Source organism: Balaenoptera borealis (genome assembly GCF_965194805.1).
Source record: "Balaenoptera borealis genome assembly, chromosome: 6".
NCBI lineage: Eukaryota > Metazoa > Chordata > Mammalia > Artiodactyla > Balaenopteridae > Balaenoptera > Balaenoptera borealis.
The window spans coordinates 29,188,944-29,201,943 of NC_138863.1; the positions used below are offsets into that span (position 1 = coordinate 29,188,944).

General features: G+C 41.9%; 1 protein-coding gene across 1 annotated transcript in view; it reads right to left on the reverse strand.

Annotated features, from left to right (window-relative positions):
- Positions 1 to 13,000, reverse strand: part of CPO (carboxypeptidase O) — a 102,840-nt gene that overhangs the window by 65,358 nt on the left and 24,482 nt on the right. Inside the window, 1 exon segment of the mRNA XM_082396772.1 lies at positions 3,932 to 6,965. The gene's annotated coding sequence lies outside the window, so the exon portion shown is untranslated.

A 13,000-nucleotide genomic window follows, 5' to 3' on the forward strand; every position in this document is an offset into this window, starting at 1 on the left:
TGTCTAGCCTTGCTTCTCAAAGTGTGGTCCTTTAGCAAATGCTATCAAAATCACCTGGGAGCACTGGTTTAGATATGCAGAATGCAAAGAATAACAGACAGGTGGGAAATCTATGTGTGATTAACTGCCATCACAACCTCCACAAACCTAGCTCTTTGTTAGTTCTGCCACTAAACATTTGCAGAATGCCTACTACGTCTGCTAAGTGCCAGGTACTAGACACACAGTAGAATAAAACACACATGTCCCTCACTCAGAGTTTATAAGTTTAGTGGTGAAGGTAGATGTGAAAAGTAGTCACTTCACTATTCTGTGATGAGTGTTTTTAAAAAATAAGAATATGCCTGTATAATAGGACATAATTGGGGCACCTAAACTAGTCTAGGGAGGGCTGTGAGGGAAGACAAGTAGGAATTAGCCAGGAGGCAGGGATTTAAGGTCAAGAGTGAAAATATCATTTGAGGCCAAGGGAACAACACTATAAAGGTCTAGAGTGAGAATGGGTGTGAAATAATAAGAATATATTTGTCTCTGTCCCGGGTTCTTGCTAATGTTTGGTCTGTGACCCTGGTTCTTAACACAGAGATCCTAAAGTCTTAGTAATTTCCCAAGTATTGGGGGTGATAGGAGCATCTTACACAGGACTCCTAAATCCCTAAAAATTTCCTGGCTGCTAGGAGCATCTTTTGTTCTAATAGAGCAATTCTTAATAAGCTCCTGGATGGCAGCTTGTCACCAGAAAGACCAATCATGACTAGAAGCTTGGAACTTTCAACCCCACCTTCCAACCTCTGGGGAGGGAAGAGGGGCTAAAGACTGAGTTAATAATGGATCATGCCTACATGATGAAGCCTCCATAAGAATCCCTAAAGTACAAGATGGGCCATGTTCCAACCCATCTAGAATATACCTATTGTATGCACAGAGAGATGTTTAGAACTTGATCATCATAATAAACCCACTTTGTAAAAAATCTACTTACCTTATAATTTTGAGGTCTCAGAGAAGAAATTAAAAGCTATTTTATTATTTTGGAGGGAAGGCTGTTACCTCTTTGCTCTCTAGCCCACATGACTTTCCCATCTCCTTGGCCATCTAACAAGTCTTTAGAGTTTCTAATGGAAACTAATCTGTATTTCTAGAAAACTGCAATAAAAACCCAGCTGAGTTCTGCCAACCTGGCCCCAACCATGGACTGTTCTTCCTCCTACGTTTCTTCTTCTTTCTGGCAATGTGTGTTTTCCCTAAAAATGAAGGTGAATAATATTAGGTAAAAGTAAAGTCTAAGAAAAAGTATCTCCTCATATCGGTAGGGTCCAGTTAGTAGACAGCAATCTCAACAGTTATTTTAAAAGAAGGAGTTTACTATTAACAATTGTACATTAGATGTAAAGAATTGTTAACTGAAAGAAAGATCAGAAAGGTGAGATAAAGTAACAACTGTAGGAAGCAGCTATCACTCCTTCTTGTTTAAAAATAAACATAAATAGGGGGCTTCCCTGGTGGCGCAGTGGTTGAGAATCTGCCTGCCAATGCAGGGGACACGGGTTCGAGCCCTGGTCTGGGAAGATTCCCACATGCCGTGGAGCAACTAGGCCCGTGAGCCACAACTACTGAGCCTGCGCGTCTGGAGCCTGTGCTCCGCAACAAGAGAGGCCGCGATAGTGAGAGGCCCGCGCACCGCGATGAAGAGTGGCCCCCGCTTGCCACAAGTAGAGAAAGCCCTCGCACAGAAACGAAGACCCAACACAGCCAAATAAATAAATAAATAAATAAATAAAACTCAACAATTAAAAACAAAAACAAAAACCAATGACTTCTTCATATCATTTGCCCACTTTAAAACAAACAAACAAACAAACAAAAAACATAAATAGGGACTTCCCTGGTGGTCCAGTGGTTAAGATTCCCCACTTCCAGGCAGGGGGCACAGGTTTGATCCCTGGTGGGGAAACTAAGATCCCACATGCCACACAGCGTGGACAAAAAGAAATAAATAAATACACATAAGTATACATTTTTTTATTTTAAAGTTGAAAGAGGTTGGAATTATTAAAGCGTAGGTGCTTGGAGCAGGGGCTCTTCTGAGGTCGGGGTGCTACTCAGCTAGTGCTGGGAGTGTTGGAAGCACTACACACTAGATTCAGCTGCAGCTACTGGAATGAACTGCTAGCGCTGAGGTAAAAAAGCTTTGCTGGGTAACTCTCACAGGAGGGGGACCTGAAAGGAAACCCACAAGCAGCAAACAGCAAAAAGAAAGTCCATACTTCCTGCTCTAACCTTACAGTCCACTCTAGCACCCCCTACTGGCAAAGCCAAGCAGGGACTCAGCGGGCAAAGCACAAATGTGATCTGCAGAGTCCGAGTCTCAGCATGAGAAAGAAGCATGTAGAAGACTGAGTTGAAAGTTGAGAACAGATGACTCCTCTAGTCCTTTAAAAAAAAAAAAAAAGGAAGTCTTTAGCGAAAAATAGACTGTAACTCTGAATTCCAAATCAACATCAGTGTCCAAAAGCACAGAAAAAAATGAAACATCAACTATAAGTACAACAGATTCTATGAGTTAGCCACCCCTTGTACAGGCCCAATAAATGATGATATAGCTCAATTTTCTTAGAGATGGTGAATATTTAAGCCAAACGTGGTAGATTCATTTAATTAGTGTTTCCTCCCGTGTAATAAAATCGTACAGCCACATCCCTGCCTGGCTTTATGGCTTTATGGCTTTATGTACTCTTCTAGCTCCTGATTTTGTGCTCTGACATGTGACTTGTTTTAATCAGTGAGATGTTAGGGAATGTGACCAGGCTGGAAATGAACTTTCATAGTTGAGCTTCTGTGCTTTGGTGATCTACCATGAGAGTAACATGCCCCCAGTGTAGCTGCTGCCCTTTCAACCTTGACCCCACAATAAGATGCATGGTTCTTATCCTATTCTCTGGGTAGCCACAGGTCCTAGGAAGAGGAGAGACACATGGGACAAACCTGAACTCAGCCAGAAGCCAGGAGCTCAGGCTAACCCAGCCAAGTAACATTCAACCTGCACATCCATCAATGTCAGAAGAAAATCTGTTACGTTAAGCTCTTGAGTTTTGGAGCTTGTTATGCAGCATTGTTGTGGCAATAGCTGACTAAAACTTTAGGTTTCCCAGGCTTCACTGATGTATCACTAGATCTAATCAGGAAGCAGAAAACACTCTGATTATTTAACAAAGAGAATTGTTATATGGTTGATAGAAAAGACCAAGAGGTCAACTAGAGGACATTGAAACAAGCCAGAGATTGATAACAATAAGAAACTGCTTCTACCCCTAGGCTGCAGGGGAAAGGGGGAGAGGTGGGGATCACTCAGTGGAAACTGAAACCTTGACAGGCTTCCTGGGGCTAACTGGAGCCAGAGAAGATACATGGCTAACTGCCAGAGATGCCACCTGAGGCACAGAGAAGATAACAAGAAATAGACAACTGGTCTTATTACACTTTGAGATGATAATCATTCCCCCCTCTCTCCTCTGAGCCTAAAACCAATCTGTTGATACAAGGGTTAAAAAAATCTGATTAGTAAAACTGTATTAAAGAATAGAGCTTGGACTTGAGGCCAATGTAGGCTTCCAAATAATCCTCCCTCCCCTACTCACACACCCAAGACCTCAGGCCTACAGAGCAGACATTCACCTCCCCACCTCCAGCTGTGTAGAAGATCCTGGCCTGCCTCACCCCCTTTGAATGCAGATGTCCTACTAACAGAGACAAAGCAAATGAGGCCATCAGTGCATGCAACCCTTCACACATTAACTCCGCCCAACAGCAGACCATGGAGCGTCCGACCCTCACCGCCACACTGCACAGATACATACCACCCCTCCTTTTGTGGGAAGGGGCCAGAAGAGGGGGGAAAAATACACACACAAAAAAACCTTCTTCCTCTTACCTCAGACAGGCTGGAAATGTCTATTTTATTGGCCAGGGAGAATAAGGAGGGAGGGAGAGCAGGTTTCCTCCATAGGTTCCCCCCTCCAAAACAGTCCTCCCAGGGACCCCGGCAACAAGGAGGCTCTGGCTGTGGGTGTAGAGTGTGCTACTTTTAGCTGTGCCCACTGCAGCTGCTCCGACAAGGCATCCGAGTGCAGAGTGGAGCCGAGGCAATGGAAATGGTGCTAGTGGTTGCCTGAGCCTAGGCTGACCCAGCCAAGAGAAGCCGGGGCAGTAAAATCAAGAGGGAAAAAACCAGCTGACCAAATAGCAGATGTCTAGGGACTCTAGTCATTTCCTCTATGGTTAACTGGAATTTGGGGTTTGGAAATAAAGGCTTTTCCCCCCCTTTGCGATAGATAAGGGAGTGGATCTTCACGATATTCAGAAGGGAGCAGCTGCACGTTTTGGCAACCAGCTAGAGGAAAAGAGTGAACATGTGAAGTATTACTGCAAGAATATGAGGGAGAAATTTGAGCAGACAGCCAAGAAAGAGTGAAGAGTGGAGAACAGTAAATTTAGGAGATCTCCATATGATGTGGTTTCTCAAACACGGTGTATTTAAAAAAAAAAAAAAACAGGGAGCAAGGAGAGACGGGTAGAAGCAAAAGGCTTGGAACTGTGAGCACCAAATTGCGGAAAAGATTTCCTGAGAGACACTTAAAAAGTAATCAGAGAAACAAGTTAAAGACCCAGAAAGGGCAGTTTATCTGGAGCTTGAAATGGAAAGAATCACAAAGAGATTCCCCTACTATATCAAACTCTCAATGGACTGAGAAATCTGCTGTGCTAATAGCTCTGAACCAATTGCTTTGCATGAGATCCGGGCTACTCCAAATGACTTTGTCAAACTTCAGTTTCCCACTTTAAACACAGACTAAATAATTTCAAGGTGTATATAGCCTATTAAGCTGACTCATTGCCAAGAAGCCAAGTGAGTTTAGACACGCAAGAGTTTTCTCCTATGATTCTGAGAAAGGCTGGATTAGCCACTTCTGTCACACGCTTTTCTGTCTTTGCCCTTCTCACTTTCAGGGTGCGCTTTTCCTCATCTCATAGCTCATTGCTGAAGAATGCTGTGTCACCACTTCACTGTTCTTCTCCCGTATCTGATATATCCACCAATAGATCTGACATAGCTACAGAGAATTAATTGTTGATACAAATTTAAAAGCTCCTGTGACTTTAGATAACTCTCTGTTCTAGACTTAAGCCGACTACTTATCACACTTGGATAAAAGCTGTGCCAATCCTTAAATAATCAAGTGGTATATTACTGAAAGCAACCCTTAAAACTGTCATTGGGACCTGAAATTAAAACCAAATCAAATCCCAGCTGATAAAAGCAACAATCATTAAAAGGTATTAACATTGAACTATGACTAAGAGATCATTTAATCAAGCCTTAAATATCTGAATTTCTAAATGACAACATCTGAAATAGATTGTCCTCTGCTACTCAGCCAGGTGGAGGGATGGAGAGGCGGACTGGTCAAAATATTCTGGACTGTCTTCTGGAAGCAATGGAAAGAAACTACAATTTAATGTGAGTCTTCCAAATGCCATACACTTTGCCAACTGATTTTGTACTCTTTATCTCATTGTGGCATTGGTTTCACTACTTTTATTTTAAAGATTCATAAACTTAAAATCAAAGAGTTTATGTCACTCATTCAAGTTTACACAGCAAACTATTTAACTCTAAATTCACTTCCATTTCATTTTTCAGAAGTTAGTTCTTAAAACTTGTCCTCTTTAAGCCACAGCTCCTGGTCTCTTCTTATTGGACCTCTCAGAAAGAAGTCACCACCCGTTGAAAGAAGAGATACCTCTCACAGATGTAAAAAACAACCTTATGGTTACTAGGGGGGAAAGGGTAGGGAGGGATAGATTGGGAGATTGGAATTGACATATACACACTACTATATATAAAAGAGATAACTAATAAGGACCTACTGCATAGCACAGGGAACTCTACTCAATACTCTGTAGTGACCTATATGGGAAAAGAATCTAGAATGGAGTGGATACATTATATATGTGTAACTGATTCACTTTGCTGTGCAGCAGAAGCTAACACAACATTGTAAATCAACTCTAATACAATAAAAATTTTTTAAAAAAGGAAAGAAGAGACACCTCTGTGAACCAAAAAGAATTCAATTAAGTCCAATGGGCAACATGTCTAAGACACTATAATAGGTGTTGGGGGCAGGGAGCAGAGAATTAGGAACAGAAATACAAATATGACATGGCTCTCTAGCCCTTTGTCACAATTTTTCTTCCTTTGAAGTCTTCTCTGCCCCTCCCTTCCTAGAATTGATTTCTCTCACTTGAGGTCCTCACTGTACCAGGGACATCTTCTCCCATAGCACCTATAATGTTTCATTAGACTTTGACCTTATTTAACAAAGGAGAATTCAGCAGTTGATCCTCCTTAGGCTGGTGGAAAGGAAAAATTTGCAAATGAAATTAACACATTTTCTCCCTATACTTGAGTGCCAGCTTCTTCAGGACAGGAAACACATCTGTACCGAGAGTCTAGTACAGGGTCTGGAGCATGGTCAGTGTTCAGCCTGAACCAGAATGAACCAAACTGAATGACTTAAGTTAATTAAGTAATCCAATCTAGTAGTCTAAAGAAATAAATGACTAAGTAAGAAACAGGGCAGATTAAACTAAGGATCAGCTCAACGGATAAGATTTTTCCAAATAAGAGTGTGCTGCTGAAAAAAATAATAATGCTAAAACAAACCCAAAAAAGTTGAAATATCACAGAGAAGAATCCATAAAACATGCAATATAATATTATCTTTTACCCTTTTCAGGTTGTCTTCTAAAAGCATCCTGTAGATACCACAGTTTATTATGCCCAATGTTCCACAATCACAGACTACAGGCAAGGTACGCAGTGTTCACTGTAATCTCTTTCCCTCAGCTCATCTTCTGTTATCCTGCTTCACATCCTCTGATGCTGCATATGGGAATGCCACCTGAAAGAAACTAAACACCTTATTTTAGTCATAGCAATATTAATGGCGTCTATTTATTGAGTACCTACTGTTGGTCAGGCACCCAACAGGCCCCTGACAGATTTTTCTTGTTTAGTCTTCACAACAACCCTAAAGAAGTGGCATCAGGTTTCCACCTTTTACAGATGAGATTTCTGAGACCAGGTTAAGTAATTTCCCCCCAAACTCCACAGTAACAGGAAGCAGAGAGAAGATGCAAATTTTGGTTTTTCTGACTTCAGGGCCAGGACCCTTAAACACCCACCTAAGCTCAGTGGCCTTAAAATTATTTGGTAGGAAATAAAGGATATCAAGCACCGACTCAAATTCTTCATTCCCAGAGAAAAGAGATCCTCCTCCTAGCGGGTCCTGCTGCTCTAAGCCGCCCTTACGGGGTAAAGCTGCAACTTCGGCACCCAATTTCAGCCCAACTCAGCTACCCTCAGAAACAGCATTTGCCCACACATACAGCTGGGAAGATGGGGCTGAAATGAAGTCTCACTTTATTTTGGAGGGTCATATTCTGTGTCAGAGAAAGGGGGCTTACACTTTGTACCAGCAACACAATAGGCAACACTGAATCCACGGCAGTCTCAGGAGGAAGTGTTTTCCCCTTTCACCGTTGCAAATGCTCTACAGCCAAATGCAGGCATGTAAATAACCAGAATAACTAGAGTCAAAGTCTCCAGGGAGGGAATTCATAAGCACTGTGCAAAGTGGTTTATAAACGTCATATTATTATTTCTTAAAATGGGTTACGCAGGTGTTTATCCACGCTTTTTTATAGACCAAAATGATTTTTCATTCTCGAGTCTTTCTGTTGTAGACTGGATACGGTTACAGGCTGTCTCCAAAGAAGAAAATGAATGCGTGAAAGCACATGGTGTGTTAGAGCTGGCAGGAGCCTCAGAGTTCAGCTCGCCCAGCCATCATCGTGCTACGGCCAGGAGAGCTGGTGACTTGCCTCGGGACACATCCTGGACGCGTCAGTAGATGAGCTTGGCCGGAAACCCAGCTCTGCCTGCTCTCAGCCCAGGATGATTTTTATAACACCCCGAGGGAAGCAATGTCAATTCAGGGAAGCAAGAGTCAGTGTGTCATATACTGACTTGGAATGCTAATGCCAAGTCAATATGCTACAATATTTTTTAAAAGTAAATATAAAGATTTTTACATAAACAGTACAGGTTGATTTTTTAATTTAAAAATATAGATAAGGGAAAAAAAATGAATGGATGGAGAAAAACCAAAATAATCATCTTATCGCCAAGAGACAGTCACTGATTAAACCTTGGTATCTATGCGTCTGGACATTTCTATGCTTACGTGTGCTTATAAAGTGACTCTCTTACACACATGGGGCCATGCTATAAACATTCTTTGATAACCAGCTTAGTAGCATATTTCAGACATCTTTCCAAGCGGATGTATCTTCATTTATGTTATTTTTTATGGCTGACTAGCATTCCGTGGCATGGCTACTACATAATTTATTAAGCCAGTTCCCGAAGGTGAGACTCTGACATTTTTTTTCACTACCAAAAGCAACAAAAACATGATGTGATAACTAAATGGGCTCAGCCCCCTGCCAGCGCTGTTTCCTTAGAGCTGTGTCAGCATGGACAAGTTACTAACCTCTCAGCCACTTCCTCAACTAGCCATCATGCCTCCCTTGCAGGGGTTGTGTGGTATCGTAGTGGAAGGAACACAGCCAACACATGTTAGTTGCTTTAGTTGTTATTATTTAGTTGTATGGCATGTTATTACTATTAACAACTCTTCCACAAAAATCTTTTTTTTATTGAAATATAGTTGATTTACAATGTTGTGTTAATTTCTGCTGTACAGCAAAGTGATTCAGTTATACATATATATATATTCTTTTTCATATTCTTTTCCATTATGGTTTATCACAGATATTGAATACAGTTCCCTGTGCTCTACAGTAGGACCTGTTGTTTATCCATTCTATATATAATAGTTTGCATCTGCTCATCCCAAACTCCCAGTCCTTCCTACCTCCACCTCACCTCCCCCTTGGCAACCACAAGTCTGTTCTCTATGTCTGTAAGTCTGTTTTTGTTTCATAGATATATTCGTGTTGTATTTTAGATTCCATATATAAGTGATATCATATGGTATTTGTCTTTCTCTTTCTGACTTACTTCACTTAGTATGATAATCTCTAGGTCCATCCATGTTGCTGCAAATGGCATTATTTCATTCTTTTTTATGGCTGAGTAGTATTCCATTGTATATTTGTACCACATCTTCTTTGTCCATTCATCTGTCAATGGACATTTAGTGTCATTTCCATGTCTTCACTATCGTGAATAGTGCTGCTATGAACATAGGGTGCATGTATCCATTTGAATTATAGTTTTGTCTGGATATATGCCCAGGAGTGGGATTGCTGGATCATATGGCAACTCTATTTTTAGTTTTTTGAAGAACCTCCATACTGTTTTCCATAGTGGCTACACCAATTTACATTCCCACCAACAATGTAGGAGGTTTACAAAAATCTTTTTAGCTAAATTTTTGTGGACACTCTCAGTTATTTCCTGAGAATAAGCCTTAGAAATTGCATGACTAAATCAAAAAATGTTAATGAATTTTCACATTTATTGCCAATTGCCCTGTTAAAAAACTGTGCCCACTTACTTTTCCATTAAAAAAAAAAAAAAAAGAGTGCTCATTACCTCACACCTTCTCCATAACTGGCATTATGATTCTTTTTAAATAATCTTTGCCAAGTTGAGTAGTTATAAAGATAGATCATTACTGTTTTAATTTTATTTCTTTGTGGGTTGAGAAATTAAACAGTTTCCATCTATATTTTGGACATTTACATCTCTCCTCCTTGCGCTCTCTTTCCCCTTCCTTTTCCTTCTTCTTCATTTTTTAACTTGTCTCGGGCACAGTTTGAGCTCTCTGAAATTGGTCATGAAGTTTGTTTAGCAGCTGCTTTTATCCGTTGAATTTAAAAAGTGTCCACTAGGGGCTTCCCTAGTGGCGCAGTGGTTGAGAATCTGCCTGCCAATGCCGGGCACATGGGTTCGAGCCCTGGTCTGGGAAGATCCCACATGCCGCAGAGCGGCTGGGCCCGTGAGCCACAACTACTGAGCCTGCGCGTCTGGAGCCTGTGCTCCGCAATGGGAGAGGCCGCGGCAGTGAGAGGCCCGCGCGCCGCGATGAAGAGTGGCCCCCGCTTGCCAGAACTGGAGAAAGCCCTTACACAGAAACGAAGACCCAACACAGCCAAAAACAAATAAATAAATAAATTTTAAAAAGTGTCCACTAGACTATTAAAAATGCCATGAGAACAGAGACGTGGACGCTTTCCCTCCCTGTTATCGCTCTCCATAGTGCCTAGTTGTGAAATGTTCCCGGGAAACCCTGATGGAACGGCTGACTGAATGAATGAATGAATGGATGGATGCATGGATGACGCGTGGAAGACCAGAAGAATTGTTCCCTCGAGCAGCCTGCAGCAGCTGCCACGGCATAGGCCCCCAGGTTTGCCAAGCCTTCCCTTCAATCCATTTAAAGAAGGATACCCAAGCTGGGGCCACACCTCTGGTGAAGCTCTCACTACCAGAAACTCCTTCCCATCCCATCGGGAGAGTTTTCTTGTTATGAGGCCACGTATATCACCAGGCATGCAAGCAACTCAGATTCACTTGATCTGAGGAGAAGAGCCTGAGTAAGCAGTAAGTATTCATCAGATAGATGATATTACCTTTGATTTTCATCAATAAATCTATATGGTGAACCTATCAAGTGAAGAAATGAGGGCCCGGGGAGAAACAAATACAGAAGGAACATGGAGGGAGGGACAGGTTGTGATGCTGTCCCCATCCTCAAGGACAGGAGTCCTTCCAGATGTTGCAGGAGCCAGGCAGGTGAGTAATTGTGGTAATGCAGCCGCAACTGACGGAACATGAACTTGATCTAAAGAGGACAGTTACTCCACAGCTCTAGCCAATTGCTGCTGTAACAAGAGTGTGGGTGAAGAGTTGCCAGAATCTGGAATGTTATGTGAAATACCCTGATTGAATGTTGGTTTAGTTTTGCAACCATTATGTAGGTCCAAAAAAAGGTTAGATCTGTTGCTCATTTGCAACCTCTGCCCAGGAAGCTGACAACTCAGAAAATAAAGCAGCCATGCTGCAAATGAGGGGCGCAGGTGGTAAAGAGCAGGGAAGGCCAGGGAGGGAACGGTGTTTGTGGGGCAGGCAGCTGCAGACAGAAGTAAGGCAGGAACCTCATTTTGTAGGGCGACGTTCGGAGAGGTCGAAAGGACCACTGAATGAATCCCTCAATTTTTCAAAAGCTATCACCAGCAAAGAATTAGTGTGCAGGGCATGGAGGCAGAGTTAGCAGAGTTGCATTAAGCCAAGTGGATATATAACCATTGTGAATATAGGACCTGGCGGATTCAGTAAGACACTAGAGAGCTACGGTTGGGAGAAGATGGCAAGCCCAAGTCTCTGCAGGACAGAAAGAACTCTCCAACCTCCACGGCATCACAGATGCACCTCTTACCCTACTTTTTCACCTGAAAGTCACCCAGGATACCACAAATTTTGGACACCCACAAACAGGCGTGCCATGGCAACTTCAACTAGCATCACAAAAATCAGAAGACTCATGAGCCTGACATTGCAGAATTTATACTGGCAGACTCCCATTTTCCAAGCTGCTGCCCATCCTCTTTCTCTTTAAACAGCAAACTCGTGTATGATGCTCCATTTTTCCGTTTGAAAATGCTCCAGCCGAACACTTGCATGGTTACCATGGCAACTATCAGGTAGCATCGTCTTGTGCCTGAAGCTGAGACTGCCAGCAAGAAAGCCAATACAGTAGTATATTGTTTCTTCCTGGACTAATCTTTTAAACTATAGCCGATAGAGTTCCCATAATATATTCAATCAGAAGCTTGAGTGGTTTATTGAATTTAATGTGCCATGGCTCTCCTCTGATGGAGCCATCCATTCAGTAGTGGGCCTTTATTTTGAATTTTCACTTTGGCAATGAAAAGTGCAGAATCTACTGTGGGGCACGTTTTGTGATTTCTAAGATTTTAAGAAAGAAAATGGATTTGTATACACCAACAGACTCTGTCTTTTTAATCTCACACTAGTTGAAGAATTATTCATCTTATTTTGACTGGACCCAGGTGGGCTATTTGCCAAACATCTGATTTCTAGATACTGTATATATCACCAGGGGAGAGCTAATATATTCCTGTGATTGGTGAACACTATAAGGAGGCCAGAAGTAAAAGCCAGCTGGTTCAGCCAAACAGTGGCTATCAATTCCAAGTCCTCTGAGGCGCCCCCTCCATCTGTGTCCTAAAAGAGTGGCCACATCCCTCACCTCCCTACCCCAGCCTCCTGGGTGAGAGGGAGATAAGATTAGCAGAGGATGGTGGCATATTTTACTGTGGAAAGGGCCAACGCAGTGGGACGTCCTGCATGGAAGTGTTCTTTGGGGTCAGTAAAATGAGAGGCTCCACTGTTTCAGAAGCTTGCAGCATAGATGAGAGATTAGAATAGGGGATTTAATGAGCTGTTCTCCACTTGTGCTTGGACCTTTAAATGTTTGAGAGAACAATACTCTGTAATGGCCTATATGGGAAAAGAATCTAAAACAGAGTGGATTTATGTATATGTATAACAGATTCACTTTGCTGTACACCTGAAACTAACACCACATTGTAAATCAACTACACTCCAATAAAATTGTTTTTTAGAATGTCTGCGAGAAGTGTGGGTAAACACTGGAATCCCTTCGTGGGCTATGCTTCTTTGAGTGTGAAAACACTCAGGATGGGATTGGACTGCACAGACGTAGCTTTGTACACATTAGAATTTTTTAAATTGAAAATTAAATTTTTCTAATAATTTAATAGTTTTATCAAACTACTGGCTAGTTATAAAATCTTTAAAATTAGGCTTTTCATTCAATGGATGTTACCTGAACACCCCCTCTGTTTTGATTTTTTTCTAATT